The sequence below is a fragment of the Henckelia pumila genome, chromosome 4, assembly GCF_033568475.1.
Source record: "Henckelia pumila isolate YLH828 chromosome 4, ASM3356847v2, whole genome shotgun sequence".
Classification (NCBI taxonomy): Eukaryota; Viridiplantae; Streptophyta; class Magnoliopsida; order Lamiales; family Gesneriaceae; genus Henckelia; species Henckelia pumila.
Window position 1 is genome coordinate 187,281,773 of NC_133123.1, and position 27,244 is coordinate 187,309,016.

At 36.9% G+C, this 27,244-nt stretch overlaps 7 non-coding genes and 2 pseudogenes across 7 annotated transcripts; 4 read left to right on the top strand and 5 right to left on the bottom strand.

The window, feature by feature from the left end:
* Positions 1-3,234: 3,234 nt before the first annotated feature.
* Positions 3,235-3,353, top strand: LOC140869244 (5S ribosomal RNA). The gene has a single exon (XR_012146628.1). It is a non-coding gene; the product is annotated as a 5S ribosomal RNA (ribosomal RNA).
* A 399-nt stretch (positions 3,354-3,752) lies between these two features.
* Positions 3,753-3,871, top strand: LOC140868022 (5S ribosomal RNA). Its single transcript, XR_012145459.1, has one exon. It is a non-coding gene; the product is annotated as a 5S ribosomal RNA (ribosomal RNA).
* Positions 3,872-4,273: 402 nt separating this feature from the next.
* Positions 4,274-4,392, top strand: LOC140869652 (5S ribosomal RNA; annotated as a pseudogene).
* A 400-nt stretch (positions 4,393-4,792) lies between these two features.
* On the top strand, positions 4,793-4,911 carry LOC140869582 (5S ribosomal RNA; annotated as a pseudogene).
* A 19,366-nt stretch (positions 4,912-24,277) lies between these two features.
* Positions 24,278-24,396, bottom strand: LOC140869297 (5S ribosomal RNA). Its single transcript, XR_012146676.1, has one exon. It is a non-coding gene; the product is annotated as a 5S ribosomal RNA (ribosomal RNA).
* A 401-nt stretch (positions 24,397-24,797) lies between these two features.
* On the bottom strand, positions 24,798-24,916 carry LOC140869208 (5S ribosomal RNA). The gene has a single exon (XR_012146594.1). It is a non-coding gene; the product is annotated as a 5S ribosomal RNA (ribosomal RNA).
* A 401-nt stretch (positions 24,917-25,317) lies between these two features.
* Positions 25,318-25,436, bottom strand: LOC140868119 (5S ribosomal RNA). Its single transcript, XR_012145552.1, has one exon. It is a non-coding gene; the product is annotated as a 5S ribosomal RNA (ribosomal RNA).
* A 398-nt stretch (positions 25,437-25,834) lies between these two features.
* LOC140868172 (5S ribosomal RNA) lies at positions 25,835-25,953 on the bottom strand. Its single transcript, XR_012145600.1, has one exon. It is a non-coding gene; the product is annotated as a 5S ribosomal RNA (ribosomal RNA).
* Positions 25,954-26,355: 402 nt separating this feature from the next.
* Positions 26,356-26,474, bottom strand: LOC140868527 (5S ribosomal RNA). The gene has a single exon (XR_012145941.1). It is a non-coding gene; the product is annotated as a 5S ribosomal RNA (ribosomal RNA).
* Positions 26,475-27,244: the final 770 nt, after the last annotated feature.

The window sequence follows — 27,244 nt, forward strand, 5'->3', positions numbered from 1 at the left end:
AACGGGCCATAAACCAAGCCCACTTTATAATTTGATAATTATTACAACCATTTAACACAAAATATCCTAGCATACACCTAGCAAATTGGTCTTGGGCTTTTGATCATCCTTCATGCATAATATCACATATCATACACCATCAATTAATTATCACAATAATCAATTGATTAAATATTATATTTCTTGGTCCAATCACTAACCACCATAATTATAAATTAAATTAACAAAATAAACAAAAACCTTTATTTATTTTATAATTAATTTATTTATAATCGAATTTTTTGTAAATCACCATTTACTATAAATAATCTAAGTCTCACTTTAATTATTTATTTAATGAGAAAATACACAATTTTTAAAATTTCAATTTTTCATAAAAATATCAACTTTTACAATCTCAACAACTTAGGGCTTATGACACTTGGATATCACAAAACACTTTTTGGAAACCAAATTCGTCATAATCGTTGCCGGAGCACCGTTGCCGGATTCCGGCCAACCCAAAAAAAATATTTTTTTTATTAAAAGTGAGCTGCTCGTCGGGCAGCCGTGGGCTGCCCCTGCTGCCCGAAATGGGCAGCAACATTTTATAAAAAGATTTTTCCAAAAAACAGCCCCAAATTGATAGATCTTGATTTTCTCATGCGGTTAGAAATTGACCTCAACATAATATCAAACAAATGCTACACAAAAGAGTAACCTAGGCTTTGATACCACTATAGGTGATCGGTTAACTCGTGCCCGGAAACGCAGTGGAAATATTAAAATTTTTAACAAAAGAGATCCGAGCATTTGTGTAGCATTCAAAATAAAACAACCATAAGGTGTTTAGAAGTTTTACCTATCAATCTCAAAGATTGATTTATGGCTCCAACCAAGTTGATAAACAACTAGGCTCTTGAAGTGGTAGATACTATCTACAAGCTTCCAAAGCACACCTTGCTCAAAATGGATTCAACACTTCAAGCCTTTGAATTGGGTCCAAGACTAGACGATCTAGATCCGCTCTAAATATGCACTAGAATATTTAGAGAATTTTGCATTGATATTTTCCTTTTCTTCTTCCTCAAAAATTGAAAGAAAACTTGGAGAATATTGTCAAGAAGTGTTCGGCCACTTCTCCTCCAAATTGGAATGAATAATGTGTGTATATTATTCATAATAATATATTAAAGGTAAAGGATTAAATGGATACAATTAAACCATGCATGGAAAAGTGCAAGACTTGCATGGAAAATTGCAACCCTTCTTCCAACCCTTCAAATTCCATCACACATATATATAACATGAATATATATATATATTTCGAATATATATATAATATATAAACATGATTTTGAACTTATTTAATTTAATTAAACATTAAACTTAATCCCAATTAAGTTTAAATAATTAATTAAATCTAACTTGAACTCATTCAAGTCCACTAGTATATATTTATTCAACACTATATTAATTTGAGCTCTACTAGACTCAAAAGTGTTTAATTAATTCAACACTTGAATTAATTTAATTATTTGTACATTACAAAGTCTACTAGTGTTAAATTAATTCAACTCTTGAATTAATTAATTAAGTTCAAAATAATAGTTTAGAAAATCAACATTTTCACAAACTAATTATTTTAAGTCAACTTTTAATCTTGAAACACATTCACAAATTAAAATTTACTTTTCATTTTATCTCCAATTTAGAAGTCAAACTTCTAATTTATTTTACTTATAAACTCCTTTATAAGTTGTTCAACACATTGAACTAATTTTAATCTCAACGGGATCCAGAAAGCTAGTACTTGTGTGACCCTCAATGGTTCACTGATACAACTAGCAGTGGGTTCACATCTCCATGTGATTCGGGATCAACAAGTCCCCTATGTGAGCATACCCCATATAGCTCCATTCTTATTGATCAACTCCTTGATAATAAGAACGTCAGAAAACTCAAGTCTGATAGTACCCAACCAGTCATGTTAAATGTCTAACAGCATTTCTTACATGACTCCCTAGGTATCAAATGATAGTGCCTGCAAGAACCAATCAATTATGGTTAGCGTACAGCACGGTCCCTTCAAATCATATATCACGACCAATTCGACAATCATTGGTTTATCGAGAGTTGTCATTGAATCGATAACTATGTGTCATGTCGTAGTTGCATCGAAGGTGTAATTCAAGAAACCCATTTCTTAATTACCACCTACTCTGATCAGAGATTTCAAGCTACGTATGCATGAGATTACATAGGATATCCATATTCGTAGGTAAGCTCTGAATCCCCGACTACAATGCATTGACTCCTATATGTTTCGTCACAACCTCCAACATTGCCACTTGATGACCCCAGATGAGTCGGTAAACAAGTCAAAGTGAAGCACTAGCATATAGAGTCTCCATGTTGTCCCGGATCATAAGGACTAATGGTGTACAACCATAAACTAGGACTTCTCCACTCGATAAGTGAGAACCACTTGGAAAATCCTTTAGGAAGGGTCTACAAGGAGCACCTATTTGCATGCTTGGACATCTCCATGTCCCCTACCAATGAAACATGGTACTCACATCGCAAATACTAGTCTCAAGCTCGAGTGGCCTTTATCCTTCTTTATGGCTGCTGAATCGACTAGGAACATTTTAGAATATACAGTATTCCAAATATGAGTTTCATGATAGTCATCACAGGACCATCTCATATTCTTTCTACTATTTGTATATTCAAGGGCTTTATCTATGCAGCTTACATGGGTATACAGATAAAGATTTGCCAAATTAAATAATGTCAAATATTATTAAAATAAAAATTGTCATACAAGAGTTCTCTCAAGGACCATCGGCCAACACATTGGCTCGACGGGCACCTACTCTAACAAAGTCCTCGTGTTGCACCCCTTTTTCATTAATTTCTTTTTTTATTACTCGTACTTCTTGTTCCTGCGATTCATCGCCGTCTTATTCTGACTCTTTCAGTCCAATCCACGGATAGAAAAGATACAATAGACTGAATCACACGACGTGGACGTGCGATCTGGGTGACGCGGACCGCTTCGGTGGGTCCTAGCGTGCCCTACGGGAAAAATGACCCAAAAAACCATCTCCGGGTTGGAATTTAAGCTTCTCCGTCTCTTAGACTGAGATGCGCATTGTAGGTATCGAGACGAGCTTCGTGTTTGAAAGGGCAGCGCCTGTTCCTCCGATCCGCAATTCGAGAGACAAAACAAAAGTGAATTCATTCACTGTTGGGTGCGATCAGACAAACACTAATGCACCGTATTCCATCAGAACTTCGAAGTTAAGCGTGATTGGGCGAGAGCAGTACTAGGATGGGTGACCCCCAGGGAAGTCCTCGTGTTGCACCCCTTTTTTCATTAATTTTTTTTTATTACTCATATTTGTTGTTCCTCCGATTCCTCACCATCCTATTCTTAACTCTTACAGTCCAATCCTCGGATAGAAAAGATGCAATAGACTGAATCACACGACGTGTACGTGCGATCTAGGTGACGCGGGCCGCTTTGATGGGTCCCAGCATGTCCTACGGGAAAAATGACCCAAAAAACCATCTCCGGATTGGAATTTGTGTGTCTCCATCTCTTAAACCGAGATGCGCGCTATAGGTATCGAGACGAGCTTCACGTGAGCAGGTTGAAGCTCCCGTAACTCTCAGCCGATCGAAAGTTATGTCCGTTTGAAAGTGCAGCGTCTGTTCCTACGATCCGCAATTCGAGACACAAAACAACAAAGAATTAATTCAGTGTTGGGTGCAATCATACCAGCACTAATGCACCGGATCCCATCAGAACTCCGAAGTTAAGCGTTCTTGGGCAAGAGCAGTACTAGGTTGGGTGACTCCTTGGGAAGTCCTCGTGTTGCACCCCTTTTTCATTAATTTCTTTTTTTTTATTAATCGTACTTCTTGTTCCTCCGATTCCTCGCCGTCCTATTCCCGACTCTTACAGTCCAATCCTCGGATATAAAAGATGCAATATACTGAATCACACGACGTGGACGTGCGATATAGGTGATGCGGGCCGCTTCGGTGGGTCCCAATGCACCATACGAGAAAAATGACCCGAAATACCATCTCCAGGTTGAAATTTGTGTGTATCCGTCTCTTTGACTGAGATGCGTGCTGTAGGTATCGAGACGAGCTTCGTGTGAGCAGGCTAAAGCTCCCGTAACTCTCGGCCGATCAAAAGTTATGTGTGTTTGAAAGTGCAGCGCTTGTTCCTCTAATCCGCAATTCGAGAAACAAAACAATAAAGAATTCATTCACTGTTGGGTGCGATCATATAAGCCCTAATGCATCGGATCCCATCAGAACTCCGAACTTAAGTGTGCTTGGGTGAGAGCAGTACTAGGATGGGTGACCCCTTGGGCAGTCCTCGTGTTGCACCCATTTTTCATTTATTTCTTTTTTTATTACTCGTACTTCTTGTTTCTCCGATTCCTCGCCGTCCTATTCTCGACTCTTTCAGTCCAATCCGCGGATAGAAAATATGCAATAGACTGAATCACACGACGTGGACGTGCGATTTGGGTGACTCGGGCCGCTTCAGTGGGTCCCAGCGCGCCCTACGGGAAAAATGACCCGAAATACCATCTTTGGTTTGGATTTTGTACGTCTCCGTCTCTTAGACCGAGATGAGCGCAATATGTATTGAGACGAGCTTCGCGTGAGAAGGCTGAAGCTCCCGTAACTCTCAGCCGATCGAAAGTTATGTCCGTTTGAAAGGGCAGCGCCTGTTCCTCCGATTCACAATTCGAGAGACAAAACAATAAATAATTAATTCACTGTTGGATGTGATCATACTAGCACTAATGCATCGGATCCCATCAAAACTTCAAAGTTAAGCGTACTAGGGCAAGAGCAGTACTAGGATGGGTAACCCCCTGGGAAGTCCTCGTGTTGCACCCCTTTTTCATTAATTTCTTTTTTTATTACTCGTACTAATTGTTCCTCCGATTCCTCGTCGTCCTATTCCCGAATCTTTCAGTCCAATCCGCGGATAGAAAAGATGCAATAGAATGAATCACACGACGTTGACGTGCGATGTGGGTGACGCGGGCCGCTTCGGTGGGTCCCAGCATGCCTATGGGAAAAATTACACGAAAGACAATCTACGGGTTGGAATTTGTGCGTCTTTGTCTCTTAGACGTTTGAAAAGTAAACAAGCCACCTTGACCCAGTCAGCATTTCAAATAAGGAAAGAAACGATGACTGAAAGTCTCAAATGCAAAAATCATAAACGTGCAAAGACAAGTAACCACCTCCCGGTTACAAAATAAAGTGCGCTAATCATAAACATGCAAAGACAAGTAACCACCTCCCGGTTACAAAATAAAGTGCGCTAATCATAAACATGCAAAGACAAGTAACCACCTCCCGGTTACAAAATAAAGTGCGTTAATCATAAACATGCAAAGACAAGTAACCACCTCCCGGTTACAAAATAAAGTGCGCTAAGGAATAAACTTCAACAAGCACAGGGAAAACACATCCTGGCTATAAACTACCATTCTCATAATCATTCTACACATCAGAGTTAATACGCGGAAAATTTAAACATTCAACAGCGACGGTCATTGGGCTTTGCACTACCAGTGGCCTCAACCCAGTGGATCCTGCCCCTCAATCACCTCAACATATAACTCATCACCTGCAATCAAACAAGCGTAGTGAGTCTAAAGACTCAACAAGCATAAACAGTTGATAACAAGGTTTAAAATACATGATGCTGTACTCAAACTATGATACATAGTATACTTTGAACTTTAACTATAAATATGCATGAAACTAGAAAGTATAGTAACATGCATTGATGAACTCACGCTATGGGAGACCTTCAACTTTCATAACATTCAACTTACATAACTTTCAATTTTTCATAACATCTAACTGAACTTCATGCATTACTGACTGGCTGACATAAACGTAAGACGAGTCAACTGAAACTTGAAACTTTAACTTTTCTTTTCTTTTACTTTTTCCTCTAGAAATCAGATCCTTGATTTGTGACCCTCTGTTTCGATCATGATCATGGCTGCAGTGCACTATGCCGGCAAGACGACGAGATTTCTCCCGACGAACTTAACCCCTCTGTGGCAAGGAGACCGAGATAACTCCCGATCCCACATTGCCCCTCTGTGGCAAGGAGACCGAGATTACTCCCGATCCCACATTGCTCTCTGTGGCAAGGATAAACAAGATGTCTCTTGCTCCCTACCTAAACCTCTATAACCTCTTGGTGAGTAGACCGAGGCATCCCCCGGCCTAGCAACACCCCTCTTTGTCACAAACAAATCACTTCATTCAAAAACATTTACTTTCTTTTCCTTTTTATTCATTAAGACTCGACTCACACCTCTTTATAGCATGCAAAACAAGAAAACTTCCTTTCACTTTATGAAACTCAAGAACATGTCATATGTACACGAATAGGCAACCTTTAAGACATGAGACTCAACTCAATTATACTTTGGCATGCAAGACTCAAAAAGACTTTCTTTAAATTTTTCTTTGGCATCAAGAATGAGACTCACACACACGAACGTGCAATTTCAAGAATGAGACTCGACTCCATTGCATGTGAAAACGATGAGCGAGTGGCTGCCCCTAACCCTCAAGACTTTACTCTTTTGACAAAGTCCTCACTTTTCAACTTAGATCGAGCAAGAAAACTGAAAAACCCTTTTTCTCACTCATGCCTTAACCAAAACCCGTCCCGCTTGAACCGACACTTTCCTAACTCTTAAAATTAACCATATGACCAGGTTTCAACTTCATTTGACCTCTTATACAAAATGCCAAACAACCCATCCCGGACAGCCCACTTTTGACTATAAATTTCTGCACCGACACTTAAACCTCAAAAATTCATAACTTATTGAATACTTATCCGAATTAAGCCTATTTTATACCGACACGACCGAAACGTCATGAACTAAACTTAGGACAAAACAGAATCGACACAGACCTCGACCAGGAAACTGCCCTGCCCCGAATTCAGACTGCCCTGTCCAAACTAGACACCTCAAATGCCCTACTAGTTTGTGAAACCTTCACCAATCATGCACCCTTGCTTCTAAGACCACTCCAATCCATCAAACACACTTAAAACCATCTCTTAGGACTTACATCAAACACTTGGGCAGCCCACTTCTTCACTTCGACACCACATATCAAAATCATCAAGATAAAGCAACCAAACGTGCCTTGACTTGTTAAATCAATGCAACCAATAGCAAACAACATAATGCAATAATCATACATTCAAAACAGCCCTAATACAATGCAAGTTTCGAAATATAAACGGGGCATACTTCTGAAAATTTCAAAAATCATATTAGAAAGCAAAACACCCCATTCTTTCCATCACAATACATAATGCAACTCCTTAAAACCTATGGCACTTCCAAATTTCGAAAATCCCCCAAGAACCCTGCTGAAAATTGTCAAAATTTCGAACCCTATATGCATACATTAACAAGCATTTCGAAAATATTAAAGGGAATATGAACAAGAGCATAACTAGCTTGAATGAGAGCCCAAGAAAATCCTACACTTGCCTTCAACCTTTAATACCCACAAAATTCGAAATGCAAAGAGGAGAGTGAGCTGGAAGGGGGCTGGAAATGGAGCTAACTCACGCTCGAGACTCCGACCAGCTGCTGGGGAAGATGCTCCGCCGGAGAAGAAGAAGAAGAGACGGCTGAGGCGGCGAGAAATGGTTAAAGGAGCTGAAGCCGACGGGTTGCAGCTTTGAGAGGATATGAGAAATGTCGTGAAGGGGTGTGTGAGGGAAATGAGATTTGAGTGTGAATTTTAGGGTATAAATTGGGGATTTCTTGTGTTGGAAATTTTATTTTTTAAAAACAAGTGTATAATAATATATAATAATATGTAGTATTTTAATTGGTGTGTGTGAGAGGGTTTAATAAATAAAAAGAAAATACTACACACCTCTAAAAATACTACCTAAACTTAGGAACTAGGATTTAGGAAATTTAAATTTCACTAATTAAAATACAAGCTTAAAAATCCAAGAATTTAAGCACTTTAAATATTTCGATTTCACGGCAACGAGTAAAATATTTAAATGTCAAACAAAGCGATTTAAAATAATTTAAACAAACTGGACTAACGTTTAAAAGTAACTTAAATAAATACACGAGCAGAAATAAAAACCTTAAAATGATTTGGACATATAAAATCTTTTAAATAAAATAAACTAAGCAATAAAATCATTTAAAATAACTAACCACTAAATTTAAGTCATTTAAAATAAATAAATTGGGCAATCAAAAGTATTTAAATAAATAAGCTAAACAATTAAAATAATTTTAATGAGTAAACTAAACAATTAAAAATCATTTAAATATTCAAGCTTAAGCCTTTAAAATATTTAAGAAATTTAAATTGCACAATAAAATCATTTGGACAGATAAACCTAAACAATTAAAAATATTAATTAAATAGCTAGTAAAATAAAATCATTTGAATAAATAATAAAAATATTTATTAACACATAATTCACATAAAGAATTTAAATCAATTAAACTAAAAATAATAATAATCCTAATATTTATTAAATTAATTCATGCGATTTAGTATATTGGATTTTAGGCGTCACAAGGACGGATCGATGAGACTATGTATTGACTACCGACAATTGAACAAAGCAACGGTAAAGAATCGCTATCCTTTACCTCGTATCGATGATTTATTTGATCAATTGCAGGGATCGTCAGTATATTCGAAGATTGATTTACGATCCGGTTATCATCAATTGAGGGTTAGAGATGAAGATATTCCTAAGACTGCATTTAGAACCAGGTATGGCCATTATGAATTCATAGTCATGCCTTTTGGTCTAACGAATGCACCAGCATTTTTTATGGGATTGATGAATAGGGTATTTCAAAGATATCTAGATGATTTTGTGATCATATTTATCGATGATATCTTGATTTATTCTAAGAATATGTGTGAACATGCTGATCATCTCCGAATTGTATTGAGAACATTACGGGAAGAAAAATTATATGCCAAGTTATCCAAATGTGAGTTTTGGTTGCAGCGAGTCGTGTTTCTTGGCCATATAATTTCAGGAGATGGTATATCAGTGGATCCAAGCAAAGTAGAAGCTGTGATCAGTTGGCAAAGACCGACGTCTGTGCCAGAAATTCGAAATTTTATGGGCTTAGCTGGTTATTATCGTCGATTCATTCGAGATTTTTCATCTATAGCGAAGCCTATTACACAGCTTACACAGAAGAATGCACCACTTGTTTGGTCTGAGGCATGTGAAAGGAGTTTTGTTGAACTGAAGAAGAGATTGACTACTGCGCCAGTGTTGACAATCCCTAAAGGTACTGGTGATTTTATTGTTTATTGTGATGCTTCTCACCAGGGTTTGGGATGTATTTTAATGCAGAAAGGACATGTTGTTGCTTATGCTTCTCGACAACTGAAACCACATGAGGTTAGGTATCCGATTCATGATCTTGAATTGGCTGCTATCGTTTTTGCATTGAAGATCTGGAGACATTATTTATACGGCGAGAAGTTTGAAATCTTTTTTGATCATAAAAGTCTGAAGTATCTATTCTCACAATCTGAATTGAACATGAGACAACGACGATGGCTTGATTTATTGAAGGATTTTGATTGTGAAATCAAATATTATCCGGGAAAATCTAACGCAGTAGCAGATGCCCTGAGTAGAAAAGTATGTTCTTTATCTTTATCTACTATAGGTGTATCTAATTTGATTGAGAATTGTTGTGTTTCTGGATATGTATTTGAGACAGATAGAAGGCCTATGAGAGTTTATGCAATCAGTGCTGAGCCAGAGTTGTTGATTCGTATCAAAGAAGCACAGAAAGTTGATCAGAATGTACAGAAATCGATTGAAATGATCAGATCAGGACATCAGTTTGAGTACAAAGTTAGTGACGATGATATCTTGTATATGAATAACCGAATAGTTGTTTCCAATATTGCAGACTTGAGACAGAATATTCTGAAAGAAGCACAATGTAGTCGCTTTAGTGTTCACCCTGGAGGCAGAAAGATGTACAACGACTTGAAGAGTCAGTACTGGTGGAAACAAATGAAGTCTGATGTGACTGAATTGAAGACTGAAAGAAAGAAACCAGGTGGCTTATTACAGAGTTTATCAATTCCTAAATGGAAATAGGATCACATTTCCATGGACTTTGTAACGAAGTTGCCACGATCATCTCGAGGATGCGATGCTGTTTGGGTGATCATTGACAGATTGACGAAATCTGCGTGCTTTATTCCTTATCGAATGACTTATCGTCATGATCAAATGGCGGATCTTTATATTCGAGAAGTGGTAAGACTTCATGGTGTGCCAAAGTCTATTGTATCTGACCGAGATCCGAGGTTTACTTCGCACTTTTGGCATAGCCTACAGGAAGCTCTAGGTACGCGTTTACATTTGAGTACTACTTACCATCCTCAAACCGACGGTCAATCTGAACGAACCATTCAGACGCTTGAGGATATGATTAGAGCTGTAGTACTTGATTTTGGTGTTACATGGCAAAATTCTATACCACTCGTGGAATTTTCTTATAACAACAGTTATCAGACGAGTATAGAGATGGCACCATTCGAAGAGTTATATGGGAAGAAGTGTCGATCGCCTTTGTATTGGGATGATGTTTCTGAGGTACCTGAGTTAAGGCCAGATATGATCAGACAGATGACTGAAAAGGTGAAACTGATACAGCAGAGAATGAGAACAGCACAGCACAGACAGACCAGATATGCGAATGTACGACGACGGCCGTTATCATTTGATCAGGGAGATAGAGTGTTTCTGAAGATTTCACCGTTCAGAGGTACCGTTCGATTTGGAAAACGAGGGAAGTTATCTCCGAGGTATATTGGGCTGTATGAGATTCTCGAGAAGATAGGCAATCTAGCTTATCGACTCGCTCTTCCTATGTCTTTATCTGGAATACATGATGTCTTTCATGTATCGATGTTGAGGAAGTACATATCTGATGCATCTCATGTGATTCACTCCGATGAAGCTGAATTGGATGACACTCTTAGTTATTTCGAGCAACCTATTCAGATTCTTGATACAAAGACGAAGCAACTCCGAACGAAGACCATTCCATTGGTGAAGATTCAATGGAGTTGACACAGAGTTGAAGAAGCGACTTGGGAAGTCGAAGAAGATATGAAGCAACGATTTCCTTATCTATTCCACTGATGTGAGTTCTTATTCAGTTTTCAGTTATTCTTTATTCTTATGAGCATACGAACTGCATATCTATACTGTTTATGAATTCGAGGACGAACTCATGTCTTAGTGGGGGAGAAATGTAAGGCCCGGGATTAATTAGAGATTAATCCGAATTTATTTAATTTTAATCCGAGTATATTTAATTTGGGAATATTTAGAGTTTTTATTTAAATTCTAATATTCTTAAATTATTTAGGATTGAAATTGAATTAAAATAAGGGCCGAGGACCAAATTGCAATTATTGAAGAATCTAGGGACTAAAGTGCAATTTTATTGAAAGTTATCAGATTTGTGTTGGATTACTCAGATTTTGCACGTGTACTTAATTCCTTATTCAGAAATTGAGAAACAGATCCGAGATCTTATTTGTTTTCTTTGAAAGTTTGATCTTCAAATCCTTGTAACTTTTGAACCGGTTGTCCGATTTCGATTCCGTAAATTGTTCTGGAACCCTTACGACAAGAGATTCAATCTCGTGTAAGTTTTATGCTGTGTTTTATGGATTTCGAAATCATTATGGAGCAGATATCAGATTTTTAGTTGTTGATTGTGTTCTTGCTATTGTATCGCTTCTATTTTCGAAACTGGATCAAAGTTGGATGATTGAAGGGATTGATTATGATTTGTAGCTTGTATATCGATGACTATAGCTGCTGATAAGATGTTTTATGACTGAGTTTTATATGATACATGCTGATATATGAATTGGAGTTACAAGTTTCGAAGTCGAGATTACGTCGGTTACCGATTTTGAATCGCTATGTCGTTTAATCGAGTTTTGGAACTATTTTGATAGCCAATTTCTGAGTTGAAGTTGTTGTTGAGATGTTATGAATGTTATAGTATTTTTCTTATTCAGTTTCAGTTGAGTTTGAAGGCTTAACGACACAAGACGCCGACTTGAACGAACGAAGAAAGAGTTGAGGTTTGAAATGCAAGGGATTGATGAATTCTTGATGGTTTTGACTCGTTTCTGAAATGATAGATTGGTATGAAGTTTGATATATGTATTTTGATTATATCTCGCAGATTTGAAGAGTTCAGAACCTCGATAAATGAAGGTATAATGACGACATCGCGAAGTAGGGACTTTGAAACTCAAGAACGATTATGTTTGAGTTGGCCCGCAAAAATCACATACTTGTTTATGTTTTGATTTGATTGTGGTGTTGTCGATCCATCTCAGGTAGTGGATCTTTAAATTTGAGTTGATATGATGTTATATCGAATTGATTCTAAGCCAAGGTTGCGGTTAACCTTATTTGCGAGTCGTTTACGAATTCATTAGATGGATATTCATGTCAAGATCATTTATGAATCTTGATGGCTTCGAAGTTATATGAATCAATTCGTATTTAAAGCGTTTGAGTACTCTATTTGTTGAGTCGAGTTTTAAATAGAGTAAATATGATTTATTTAACGCTTTCGATATGTTGGTTATACTGAGATTTGTATCTCACCGGAGTTTATCCGGCTGTTGTCTTGTTTTGTATGTGTGCATGACAACAGAGAGGGCAGGAGCTGATCATCGACGTCATTGACAGCTAGGAGAGAGTCTAGCACGTGAGGACTTGGGTTATAGATGATGTTTTGAATGTTAGAAGCATGGAACCTTAGAACTTGTGGGTTTTGGAATACATGTATGAAACTTGAGATAGATTATGTCGTTTATCGTTTCTTTAGAGACTTGTGCGATGTAATAAATACATGTATAGATGCTTGAGACCTTGTTTATATTAATATGCATGATTTGGATCTTTTATATCATGTTTTAGACTTGAGTTTGATGAATTGGAAGGAGTTGAAGGGATCAGATTTGCGGACAAAGAACAGGGCAAGTTTCTGCTCCAGGAGGCGCCCCCGCGGTAATTTTTGACGGCTCGCGCGCAGCCTGGAGATTAGCCTACTGTTTTGGAAAAAAACAGGGGCGCCCCCGCGGTAGTTTTTGGCGACAGGGGCGCACCCCTTTTTGAAAAAAAAAATTTAATTTATTTTTTTTGAATCCTTTCTTTCCTTATTAGATTAATGATGCTTATTCATTAATTGCCCTTAAGATATGAGATTAGCTGTAAGGCCCGTAAATATTAAGTTCTTAATGACAGAATTTAAGATTTAAATTCCGGATATGAGAAAATATTTATTTGAAGAAGTTAAGAAATGTGGAATTGCAATTTCGGGTCAGAAATATTTAATTTGAGGATTTTCGGATTTTAAGAAGTTTATTATCCGGAATTCTTAAATTAAAAGATTAAAAATATTTGCAATTGATATTTATGTAATTTAAGATGTGAATTCCAAGATGATAAATATCAAGAATGAACTTTGAGGATAAAATCCGAGAAAGGGCCAATTTGAAAATATTGAGCAATTCAGGGACTAAAGTGCAATAATGTCCGAAATGATTTAATTTTAATCCAAGAATATTTAATTTGAGAATATTTAGAGTTTATACTTGAATTCTAATATTCTTAAATTATTTAGGATTGAAATTGAATTAAATCGCTTGTTCAGGAACTGAATTGCAATTAGGCCAAAGTGCAGGGACCAAAATGCAATAATCATGCAACTTGCCACTTAAAAACGTGTAAGTTGATCAGATTGTAGCCAAAAATTCCAGAGGTGGTCGAGTGGGAGAAAAGAAAAGGGGTTTCAACCATTTTTGCCTTTTCGAGTCCCGATTAAATTCAATCCGCCCGGTAGAATTTCCGATTGATCGTATATTTGCGATCACAGCTCCGAGTGCTACGTTTTGACGTAAGTTTTATGAAGTTATATCATGTTTGAATTTTATGTTGTTGTTATAATTAAGATTTGATTGTATAAACATGTTCTAGCATATACGACGATAGTATATCTAAGACGGATCGAGAAAAGATCGTCGTTTGGACGTGTTTTGGAATATTGAAAGAATTATAGAAATTCAGATTTTTAGGGATGATGTTCACGTTATTTGTTGCTAGAAGTGGTGATGATATGTGATTGATATGATTGTCTAAATGATGTTTAAGCTTTTGGATAGACCGAAATCATATCGTTACGCCGCTAGTTCAAGATTTTGAATTGTTATGTATTATCAATGTCTAAAGCTCATCCTCAAGTGTTTAGTGGATGAATTGAATATGCAATTGAGTTTAGAATGATATTTGAATCGAAAGAATTATCGAAGTCGAATAGTTGCGACGTCGGTTTGAATTCCGATTGTATTAGTCAGATTTGAAATGTATCAGCTTTAAAGAAACATCGATTCAGATTGGAAATTGATGTTTAGATATGTTATACATTATTTCAGATTTGACTTGAAGATTATCGAAGTTTAATTGACGAGTTCAAGTTCGAATGACTTGAAGTGTTTGAAGTTGAATCAAGAATACCTTCAAGTAGCACTGATTGAAATAAGCAGAATTTGATGTCAAATTTGGACAGCTTGTAGTTGATCAAGAATTGACAGAGGGTCAGCTATTTGAATCAGAAATGCAGGTATGAATAGACATTAATAAGATGGGCAGAATAACTCGAGGTTGTTTCTGATTATCGAGTTGCCTAAAATCACATACATACATGTTTAATATATGTTATTGTTTACGTTTACATAAATGGGATAGATTATTCAAGATAGATATCTTTTTGAATTTCCAGAATATTTATGTCAATGTTTATTTGTCTTCTTTGATTTATATTATGTTTTGTATTGAACATGTCTTACATATTCCATGTGATGCTTACAGATTTGTCGGTATCTTTGAGTGATTATATGATCATATGATTATATGATTGATGTGTTCAAGATGTTGTTTTAGCTTATGTATGATTTGATGCATTCAGATTATGTTGCATTCATCTTGAACTCCAGCCTGAAAAGTACAGAGGGTTGAAAGGCCTAGAGTGCAGATAACGTTTGGAAAACTGTAGTTGAGTGGCACGGAATGTAGATTTACTTCCAGAGTCAGCTGACTCATGGCACGAAATATAGATTTATTTCCAGAGCTAGATAACTCACTATAGTTGAACCAACGTCAGGGGATTGAGAGATTTGACGCCACCTCGATTGGGAGAGTCGGTGGTTAGTTAAAGATTTTATTTCCCCGGGATCCCAGAATTATGATTTATTGATATCAGATTCGATAGCCTATTCCTTGGCACATGCATTGCATTTATGCATTAACCTAGAGATTTCTAGAGATTAGAATATGCGTTTATAAATGCTAGCATGTTATGTTATGACATTCAAGAATTGAATGAGTTTATATATTTGGTATTAAAGATGAACATACTATCATGTTTTACCTCCTATTACATGATTGAAGATTTATGATTCATTTGGCATATAGATATCATATGTTTAACTGATGTATATGCATGTTGTTCATATTGAGATTTATTCTCACCGGAGTTATCCGGCTGTTACTTTGTTTGTATGTGTGCATTGCATCAGGTTTGGGGCATGAGCGAGTCAGATGTGACTTGGATAGCTCAAGATTGAGAAAAATTAGCATGTGGTGACTTCGGGCTAAGAATAGATTGCTGTCAAATGCATGATAGAAAGTGTTGATTTAGTTTGAGCTTAGAAAACTTAGAATTGAGTTTGTTGTATTGCACCTTAGAAACATGTATGCGATTATTGTTATGTCTAGATATGCATGTGTTTATGCTTCGGACATATTGAGATTATGTATGCAATTTTTTAGATTTGAAATAGCCCTAGCAACTTTGATCTTTGTTGTAACCTTTGATAATTTTTGTAAATTTCTGCACCGATCCTTTTTGGTAGAATGAGCATAACATTTTACTGAAAACTCCGATTAGGGTGCGGTTGGCGGCATTGGAAAGCTAAGAGAAAGATATACAACTATTATGTTTATCATTTTACCAGATTCTGTACGAAACCTATGCGCGGGCGCGCCTGAAGTGGGGTGCGGGCGCGCGTGGGGTTCTGAAAAAAAAATAAAAAAAAATTTGGTTTGAATATTTTTTTATTATATGATTAATTGTTGATTAATCATTTATTGCCATTAAGATGAGATTAGCACCCGAGGTCCCCACAACAGGTGGTATCAGAGCATAAAGTCTTGGACTAAGATAGAAGTTGAGCGGGGTAGATTGAGTCGCATGCATTTATAGTATGGCATGAGTATGCTTTACTTGCTTTACAGAATTGTATGCGACTATGATTGCTTGATTGAACACTACTTGCTTTATTGAGATAAGAATTACATGCTTATATGTTGTTATGTATGCCTGATTTCTTGAATTCATTAGAATAAGTGAATTTGTTTTAAGCATGTAATATGTGAAAAAGCATGAGAAATTGCAAGTATGTGTTCTATTAAGAAGCATGAGAATATATGTACGATATACTGACATTGTATGTTATAATATCTGCCATATATATTGCTTCTGTTATTGCATAAGACAGATTGTACAGATAGAATGAGAACCTTATACAGAACAGAACCGCAGATAGAACAGAACAGAGTTGAGGTACGTTTTTGAGCCGATCGATATGATGATTGCCCTGAGGAGTATGTTAGTTGAACAACTCCAAAGCTAGTACTCGCCAACTCAGAAAGATACAGAATATACTATGTCTAGAAAGGGGTTGAATTGAAAAGCTGAATCAGTTGTTCAAGTGAAGAATATTTTGATGAACATAGAATCGGCTTGATTGATATCAACTCCAGGACTTAGCAAGAAGTTGGTGAAGTTGCCAGAAGAAGTATTTACATGTTTGGAAGGTAAGTAAACAGAATTGTTTCTTTCCGTATATGATAAAGAAGATAGAAAAGAAGACTTTGCAGAATAGAAGCATAAGGTGATTTCAAGCCAGTAATAGAAGAACGAAATCATGAACCGGTAGTACGAGGTAGAGTTGAAATTTTATTCACGCCTCTGTAAGTGTGAAAACCTATAATCATCACCTTCACTAAACATTCATAGGAATACAGCTATGAAGCAAGCGATAGTGACAATAACAGCAAAGATCGAGTCAGTCTAAATGCCAGCAGATGAAGATATATAAGCATAGCTCCCCTAACTGAAAGGCTCAAGTTGTATCAGATAAGAATATTACAGGTACGTGAGTTAATTCTAGTTAACCGCTTATATATTGATTGCATAGCATACATTCATAGATCAGTGATTTGTTATGATAGATTCTGTATCTGATGAGCCTGTATTCATCGTATTTGCTGAGATTTTGCCTGTGAGTAGATGGAATACAGTTGTAAGATTAGTCATAGCAGATGAAATACAAAATTGAGGAAATAAGATTGAATGTGCTGATATCAGGCGTGAGATATTAAGCTAGAATGCATTATAGATATTAATGCAATAACTGAGTACCAGTTAACAGCTGATTGAATCCGTGCACTAATAAAGCAATAGAAATAAATAGAATTTATGATATGAGTTTCAAAAATTAGATTTTTGTTATGTCGGTACTGATGATATCACGATGACCGTGGAAGAATGTCAGTAGAAGTTTAGTTGATATATTGAACTAGTACAGAATTAACCAAGAATTGACAGTTATGTCAGTGGTTAGACTGTACAGAAATAGTTCAATGACATATTTTGACCTTTCTACGACATGAATTCAGTTCTATATAGAGTGGTGTCTAGTACAAAAGTATTATGGCTACTCGTATAGAAGAGCATTACGTGAACTGAAGAACTTCAGAAACAGCTAGCAGATTGCGTAGAAAAGAGTTATGTAGTACCGAAATGATGATTAATTCAATGACCTTGAGTTAAGTCGAAAAGAGTATATTCGACTATTGTCAGCTGAGAATTAAGAATTAATAAATGAACTCATATCAATAGAGAATAAGAAAAATCAGTTACAGTTGAGTTTTTTCTTCAATTTTGCTGAAGCTATTACATCATAGAAATCATGATTCTTGAATTTCTTAATATCGATTCAGAGGTTGTGTTATTTGACCTCGATTGATGTTGATTGACTCTTAATCTTTGCTAGAGTCTACTTTGATTCACTCGCTGTCCTTCAGAATATTTGATTTTGACTGACATTTCCTTGAGCGAGTTCCTTTGATTTGAAATTTGAGAATTATTGATTATTTGATGTGTTTATTTAGTGTATCTTGATGTATTTGGCTCGCAACTGATAGAAATTCAGATTCAGACTAGAAGCAAGATTTATGGGTTTTAGATAATTGATGAATTTATTGGGTACGGATCTGTACTTGTTGAATATTTATGCTTGACAGATACTTAAACGATCAAAATTGTTGCGATCCAAGCTAAACTCGATTGGTTTGGAACGATAAAAGTAACATTGATCTAAGATCAAGCAATAGAATATTGATTGAGAACGCTAGATTAAGATAAGAGATAAGACAGCAGAGCAGAACAGATGAATTTTTGCGGTGAATAATCGTTTGATTATGCCAGATATTCTAGATATGGAATATCAGATTCTGAAAGATGCATATGACAACAGATTTAATATCCATTTAGTTGTCTAAACATGTATGACTTACACGTAGTCAGTACTTGGAAATTAGTATTGGAAGAAGAACTGAAAACAGATACGACAGAATTGACAGTACCAATACTAAAATTCCAGTAAAAGAAGCAGAAAAGAAGAACGCAAGTGGTTTATGTAACACATTAGTTACATAAGAGTTGAAAACAGATCAACTTTGTGAACGACTTTAGTTTGAATCTACTCGAATCGTCATGATTTTGCGGTTTAGAGTGTAGTAGATTTCGACAGATTTATGAATATGTTGTATTAGATATGATACAAACATAAAAGATACTTGTCATGCATTTAGCAAGATGATCAGATTACAGGAATTATGGAAATCTATTGTCAAGATAGAAACTTTAGATTTGTTTTCTAGATTGTGGCATTGATTGTCAGATGTTCTGAGTGTTTGGTTGTATGAGATTTCATTATACCATCCTCTGATTAGTGGACTATCAGATGTGATTATCCAGATTTCCGAGGATATGCTCAGAACTATAGTACTAGATTCGGTACTAGTTGCTTGATTATTTGCCACGTGATTACTATGATTCATGTGACAGCTATTTGATAGATATAAAGACAATATTTTGATGATTGATTGATCAGAAACACAGAATTGTCTTTATATTGAAACAATCTTATAGAAATATCAGCTATCAGACCAGATATGAGTCAAGAAACGATAGAGAATGTGAAGATTGTTTCGAACAGAATAAGAATAGAGCAGCATGAACAGAGCTAGCAAATGAGCAACAGATATAGATTTTGAAGCCTGAACAGAATGATCAGAAAAGAAGTTCTTTCTCAAGCATCAATAGGTTTAGAAAGAGATGTAAGAATTGATCCCTGTGAGTATTTGATCTAGCTAATTGATTAATACTCAATTTCGAATTGTCCGATAGATGAATTGTTACATATATGCATTGGCTAAAGAATATCAGCTAGAACATGTATGTGTATTCAATTCAGATGCAACAGAAGTTAATAAGATTGTAAGCAAGACAAAGTAATTGATGCAGAGTTAGATCACAAGAAAGAGCAACTTAGATATAAGTTGACTCAATGATTATATGTGAATGCGAATAGATATGATTGCAGAAGCAATCAGAAAGAAGATTAAGCTATGATAGAAGAGAAGATATCAGAATAGATATCGATAGATCAGAGAATTGAAGTTAGTATTACTTCAGTCAGCTACACAGCCTACAAGAATCAGCAGTAAGATCGATGCGATTTCGAGGACGAAATCATTCCTTAGAGGGGAGGAAATGTAAGGCCCGTAAATATTAAGTTCTTAATGACGGGATTTAAGATTTAAATTTCGGATATGAGAAAATATTTATTTGAAGAAGTTAAGAAATGTGGAATTGCAATTTCGGGTCAGAAATATTTAATTTGAGGATTTTCGGATTTTAAGAAGTTTATTATCCGGAATTCTTAAATTAAAAGATTAAAAATATTTGCAATTGATATTTATGGAATTTAAGATGTGAATTCCAAGATGATAAATATCAAGAATGAACTTTGAGGATAAAATCCGAGAAAGGGCCAATTTGCAAATATTGAGCAATTCAGGGACTAAAGTGCAATAATGTCCGAAATGATTTAATTTTAATCCAAGAATATTTAATTTGAGAATATTTAGAGTTTATACTTGAATTCTAATATTCTTAAATTATTTAGGATTGAAATTGAATTAAATCGCTTGTTCAGAAACTGAATTGCAATTAGGCCAAAGTGCAGGGACCAAAATGCAATAATCATGCAACTTGCCACTTAAAAACGTGTAAGTTGATCAGATTGTAGCCAAAAATTTCAGAGGTGGTCGAGAGGGAGAAAAGAAAAGGGGTTTCAACCATTTTTGCCTTTTCGAGTCCCGATTAAATTCAATCCGCCCGGTAGAATTTCCGATTGATCGTATATTTGCGATCACAGCTCCGAGTGCTACGTTTTGACGTAAGTTTTATGAAGTTCTATCATGTTTGAATTTTATGTTGTTGTTAGAATTAAGATTTGATTGTATAAACATGTTCTAGCATATACGACGATAGTATATCTAAGACGGATCGAGAAAAGATCGTTGTTTGGACATGTTTTGGAATATTGAAAGAATTATAGCAATTCAGATTTTTAGGGGATGATGTTCACGTTATTTGCTGCTAGAAGTGGTGATGATATGTGATTGATATGATTGTCTAAATAATGTTTAAGCTTTTGGATAGACCGAAATCATATCGTTACGCCGCCGGTTCAAGATTTTGAATTGATATGTATTATCAATGTCTAAAGCTCATCCTCAAGTGTTTAGTGGATGAATTGAATATGCAATTGAGTTTAGAATGATATTTGAATCGAAAAAATTATCGAAGTCAAATAGTTGCGACGTCGGTTTGAATTCCGATTGTATTAGTCAGATTTGAAATGTATCAGCTTTAAAGAAACATCGATTCAGATTGGAAATTGATGTTTAGATATGTTATACATTATTTCAGATTTGACTTGAAGATTATCGAAGTTGAATTGATGAGTTCAAGTTCGAATGACTTGAACTGTTTGAAGTTGAATCAAGAATACCTTCAAGTAGCACTGATTGAAATAAGCAGAATTTGATGTCAGATTTGGGGAGCCTGTAGTTGATCAAGAATTGACAGAGGGTCAGCTATTTGAATCAGAAATGCAGGTATGAATAAACATTAATAAGATGGGCAGAATAACTCGAGGTTGTTTCTGATTATCGAGTTGCCTAAAATCACATACATACATGTTTAATATATGTTATTGTTTACGTTTACATAAATGGGATAGATTATTCAAGATAGATATCTTTTTGAATTTCCAGAATATTTATGTCAATGTTTATTTGTCTTCTTTGATTTATATTATGTTTTGTATTGAACATGTCTTACATATTCCATGTGATGCTTACAGATTTGTCGGTATCTTTGAGTGATTATATGATCATATGATTATATGATTGATGTGTTCAAGATGTTGTTTTAGCTTATGTATGATTTGATGCATTCAGATTATGTTGCATTCATCTTGAACTTCAGCCTGAAAAGTACAGAGGGTTGAAAGGCCTAGAGTGTAGATGACGTTTGGAGAACTGTAGTTGAGTGGCACGGAATGTAGATTTACTTTCAGAGTCAGATGACTCATGGCACGGAATATAGATTTATTTCCAGAGCTAGATAACTCACTATAGTTGAACCAACGTCAGGGGATTGAGAGATTTGACGCCACCTCGATTGGGAGAGTCGGTGGTTAGTTAAAGATTTTATTTCCCCGGGATCCCAGAATTACGATTTATTGATATCAGATTCGATAGCCTATTCCTTGGCACATGCATTGCATTTATGCATTAACCTAGAGATTTCTAGAGATTAGAATATGCGTTTATAAATGCTAGCATGTTATGTTATGACATTCAAGATTTGAATGAGTTTATATATTTGGTATTAAAGATGAACATACTATCATGTTTTACCTCCTATTACATGATTGAAGATTTATGATTCATTTGGCATATAGATATCATATGTTTAACTGATGTATATGCATGTTGTTCATATTGAGATTTATTCTCACCGGAGTTATCCGGCTGTTGCTTTGTTTGTATGTGTGCATTGCATCAGGTTTGGGGCATAAGCGAGTCAGATGTGGCTTGGATAGCTCAATATTGAGAAAAATTAGCATGTGGTGACTTCGGGCTAAGAATAGATTGCTGTCAAATGCATGATAGAAAGTGTTGATTTAGTTTGAGCTTAGAAAACTTAGAATTAAGTTTGTTGTATTGCACCTTAGAAACATGTATGCGATTATTGTTATGTCTAGATATGCATGTGTTTATGCTTCGGACATATTGAGATTATGTATGCAATTTTTCAGATTTGAAATAGCCCTAGCAACTTTGATCTTTGTTGTAGCCTTTGATAATTTTTGTAAATTTCTGCACCGACTCTTTTTGGTAGAATGAGCATAACTTTTTACTGAAAACTCCGATTAGGGTGCGGTTGGTGGAATTGGAAAGCTAAGACAAAGATCTACAACTGTTATGTTTATCATTTTACCAGATTCTGTCCGAAACTTATGCGCGGGCGCGCCTGAAGTGGGGCGCGGGCACGCGTGGGGTTCTGAAAAAAAAAAAAAAATTTTGTTTGAATATTTTTTTATTATATGATTAATTGTTGATTAATCATTTATTACCATTAAGATGAGATTAGCACCCGAGGTCCCCACATTAGCAACCCGAGGCCCCACATCCTAGACCTAGCTAACATCCATACGGTTATAGCACAACAAACCACGCACAAATCCATGGCCTGAAGAAGGAGAACGAACCCCCTTTCCTCATAACCCTGAACCTGCGCGAACCATGCACCAGAAACCAACAGCTTCATGTCTGACCATTCCAGCCCCAAACCGACTACACCACTCAACCCTAAGGACCCTAAGACACGTCCCTAACCCCCTGCCAACGGCCTGATCCGAACCATATCAGAAAAGAAAAGAAAAACGTGAGAAAATATGGGAAAAGAACATATATGGTTCAACATGGTTGCATATTCTTTATAAAAATCTAACACACATGCAATATCAATGGTTTTCATGCAAGAATCAGAATATAAAACTTAAATGGTGGCCAAAAAGAGAATTCAAACGTGCCTTTCTTGAAGATTTCGAAGAAAACAATAATATGGCGCGCACGGCGATCACCAGGACGAACGATCTACAATCTTTTGCTTAAAATCTTCAAAACTTGTGTGTGCAAGTGGGTTTTCTGCTAACGAACGATGAAGAAGAGAAGAGATGGCGGCTAGGTATTCTACGTGAAGAAGGATTGAAGAAAATAAGCTAGATATATTTTACTTATTTATTTAGATTTTTGGAAGATAATATATCAAGTTAATATAAAAATATAACTCTTAAAATTAAATAATTTCTGAGTAATTTTCGTAATATATATATATATATATATATATATATATATAATTTTTAAAACTTCTTAAAAGTCTTTTAAATAGCTTATTTTTCTGAAAACTTCTTTCATATATAACTATATATATAAAAAGTATTATTTTATGAAAATAATACCTTAAAATAATATTTTAAGGCTCTTAAAATTATCTCAAAAATATTTAGAATAAAATCCATATATCTCGTCCGTCAACGGTCCCGACTACGCGATTGAAAAACTTTATTTCTAAAAATCTCATAAATAACATAAATGCAGGTTAAATGATATAAATAATATTTAAATCATGCAAATAAATTCACGTAATCCACATAAAGTCATTTAACCCATTTTCTAAATTTTAATTTAATTATTTCCTAGTTATGCATGCGAAATCACCTAAGAAAATTCTGGGCGCTACTCGTTCACGTCGTGTTATTAAGTCTAATTGCATCTTTTCTATCCGCGGATTGATCTGAAAGAGTCGGAAATAGGACGGCAAGGAATCGGAAAAACAAGAAGTACGAGTAAGGAAAAAAAATTAATGAAAAAGGCATGCAACACGAGGACTTCCCAGGGGGTCACCCATCTTAGAACTGCTCTCGCCCAAGCACGCTTCACTTCGAAATTCTGATGGGATTCGGTGAATTAGTGCTTGTATGATCGCACCCAACAGTGAATAAATTATTTATTGTTTTGTCTCTCGAATTGCGGATCGGAGGAACAGGAGCTGCAGTTTCAAAGGCACATAACTTTCGATCTGCTGAGAGTTACGGGAGCTTCAACCTGCTCACGTGAAGCTCTTCTAGATACCCACAGCGCGTATCTCGGTCTAAGAGACGGAGAAGCTCAAATTCTAACCCGGAGATGGTCTTTGGGGGCATTTTTCCCGTAGGGCACGCTGGGACCCATCGAAGTGGCCCGCGTCACCCAGATCGCACGTTCACGTCGTGTGATTCAGTCTATTGCATCTTTTCTATCCGCGGATTGGACTGAAAGAGTCGAAAATAGGACGGAGAGGAATCGGAAGAACAAGATATACGAGTAAGAAAAAAAGAAACTAATAAAAAAAGGGGTGCAACACGAGGACTTTCCAGAGGGTCACCCATCCTAGTACTGCTCTTACCCAAGCACGCATAACTTCGGAGTTCTGATGGGATCCGGTGCATTAGTGCTGCAATGATCGCACCCAACAGTGAATGAATTCTTTATTTTTTTGTCTCTCGAATTGCGGATCGGAGGAACAGGAGCTGCAGTTTAAAACGGACATAACTTTCGATCGGCTGAGAGCAACTGGAGCTTCAGCCTGCTCACGCGAAGCTCCACTCGATACCTATAGTGCGTATCTCGGTTAAAGAGACGAAGACGCTCAAATTCCAAAATGCAGATGGTCTTTCGGGGCATTTTTCCCGTATGTCGCGCTGGGACCCACCAAAGCGGCCCGCGTCACACAGATCGCACGTTCACATCGTATGATTAAGTTTATTGCATCTTTTCTATCCGCGAATTGGACTGCAAGAGTCGGAAATAGGACGGAGAGGAATCGAAAGAACCAGAAGTACGAGTAAGAAAAAAAGAAATTAATGAAAAAAGGGGTGTAACACGAGGACTTCTCAGGGGGTCACCCATCCTAGTACTGCTCTCGCCCAAGAACGCTTGACTTCGGAGTTCTGATGGGATCCGATGCATTAGTGCTGGTATGATCGCACCCAATAGTGGATGAATTCTTTATTGTTTTGTCTCTCGAATTGCGGATCGGAGGAACAGGAGCGGTAGTTTCAAACGGACATAACGTTCGATTGGCTAAGAGTTACGGGAGCTTCAGCCTGCTCACACGAAGCTTCTCTCGATACCTATAGCAAGTATCTCGGTCTAAGAGACGGATACGCTCAAATTACAACCCGAAATGGTCTTTCGGGGCGTTTTTCCTGTAGGGCGCGCTGGGACATACTGAATCGGCCCGCGTCACCCAGATCGCACGTTCACGTCGTGTGATTAAGTCTATTGCATCTTTTCTATCCGTGGATTGGACTAAAAGATTCAGAAATAGGACGGCGAGGAATCGGAAAAACAAGAAGTACGAGTAAGAAAAAAAGAAATTAATGAAAAGGGGTGCAACACAAGGACTTCCCAAGGGGTCACCCATCCTAGTACTGCTCTCGCCCAAGCATGCTTCACTTCGGAGTTCTGATGGGATCCGGTACATTAGTACTGGTATGATCGCACCTAACTGTGAATGAATTCTTTATTTTTTTGTCTCTCGAATTGCGGATCGGAGGAACAGGAGCTGCAGTTTCAAACAGACATAACTTTTGATCTGTTGAGAGTTACGGGAGCTTCAGCCTGCTAACGCGAAGCTCTTCTCGATACCTACAGCGCGTATCTCGGTCTAAGAGACGGAGAAGCTCAAATTCAAACCCGGATATAGTCTTTGGGGGCCTTTTTCCCGTAGAGCGCGCTGGGACCCACGGAAATGGCCCGCATCACCCAGATCGGACGTTCACGTCGTGTGATTCAGTCTATTGCATCTTTTCTATCCGTGGTTTGGACATAAAGAGTTGGAAATAGGACGGAGAGGAATCGGAAGAACAAGATGTACGAGTAAGAAAAAAAAGAAACTAATTAAAAAAGGGGTGCAACACGAGGACTTCCCAGGGGGTCACCCATCCTAGTACTGTTCTTGCCCAAGCACGCATAACTTTGGAGTTCTGATGGGATCCGGTGCATTAGTGTTGGTATGATCGCACCCAATAGTGAATGAATTCTTTATTTTTTTGTCTCTCGAATTGCGGATCGGAGGAACAGGAGCTGCAGTTTCAAACAGACATAACTTTCGATCGGCTGAGAGTTACTGGAGCTTCAGCCTGCTCACACGAAGCTCCACTCGATACCTATATTGCGTATCTAGGTTAAAGAGATGGAGACGCTCAAATTCCAAAACGAAGATGGTCTTTTTTCGGGGCATTTTTCCCGTATGTCGCGCTGGGACCCACCGAAGCGGCCCGCGTAACCCAGATCGCACGTTCACATCGTATGATTCAGTCTATTGCATCTTTTATATCCACGGATTGGACTGAAAGAGTTGGAAATAGGACGGAAAGGAATCGAAAGAATTAGAAGTACGAGTAAGAAAAAAAGATATTAATGAAAAAAGGGGTGCAACACGAGGACTTCCGAGGGGGACACCCATCCTAGTATTGCTGTAGTAACCCGCATTTCTAATTAGTGATTAATGAGTAATTAATCACGTGATCATGTTTAGATTAAGTAAAACATGATTAGGTAAGTTCCTGTTGGGATAACGGACTTCAGAAATGGATTCAGAGCACTCGAATTAGTTGAATTGGTTCAGCAGGATCGGACGGTCCGAACCAGGTTCGGAGGCTCCGAACGTTGCCTATAAATAGAGGGTCCGAGAATTCATTTTCTCGCACCAATTTCCTCTCTTATCTCTGATTCCTAAGCCTTCTAACTCAGATCTAGGGAATCTAGGCATCCTACGGGGAATCCGAAAGTGGC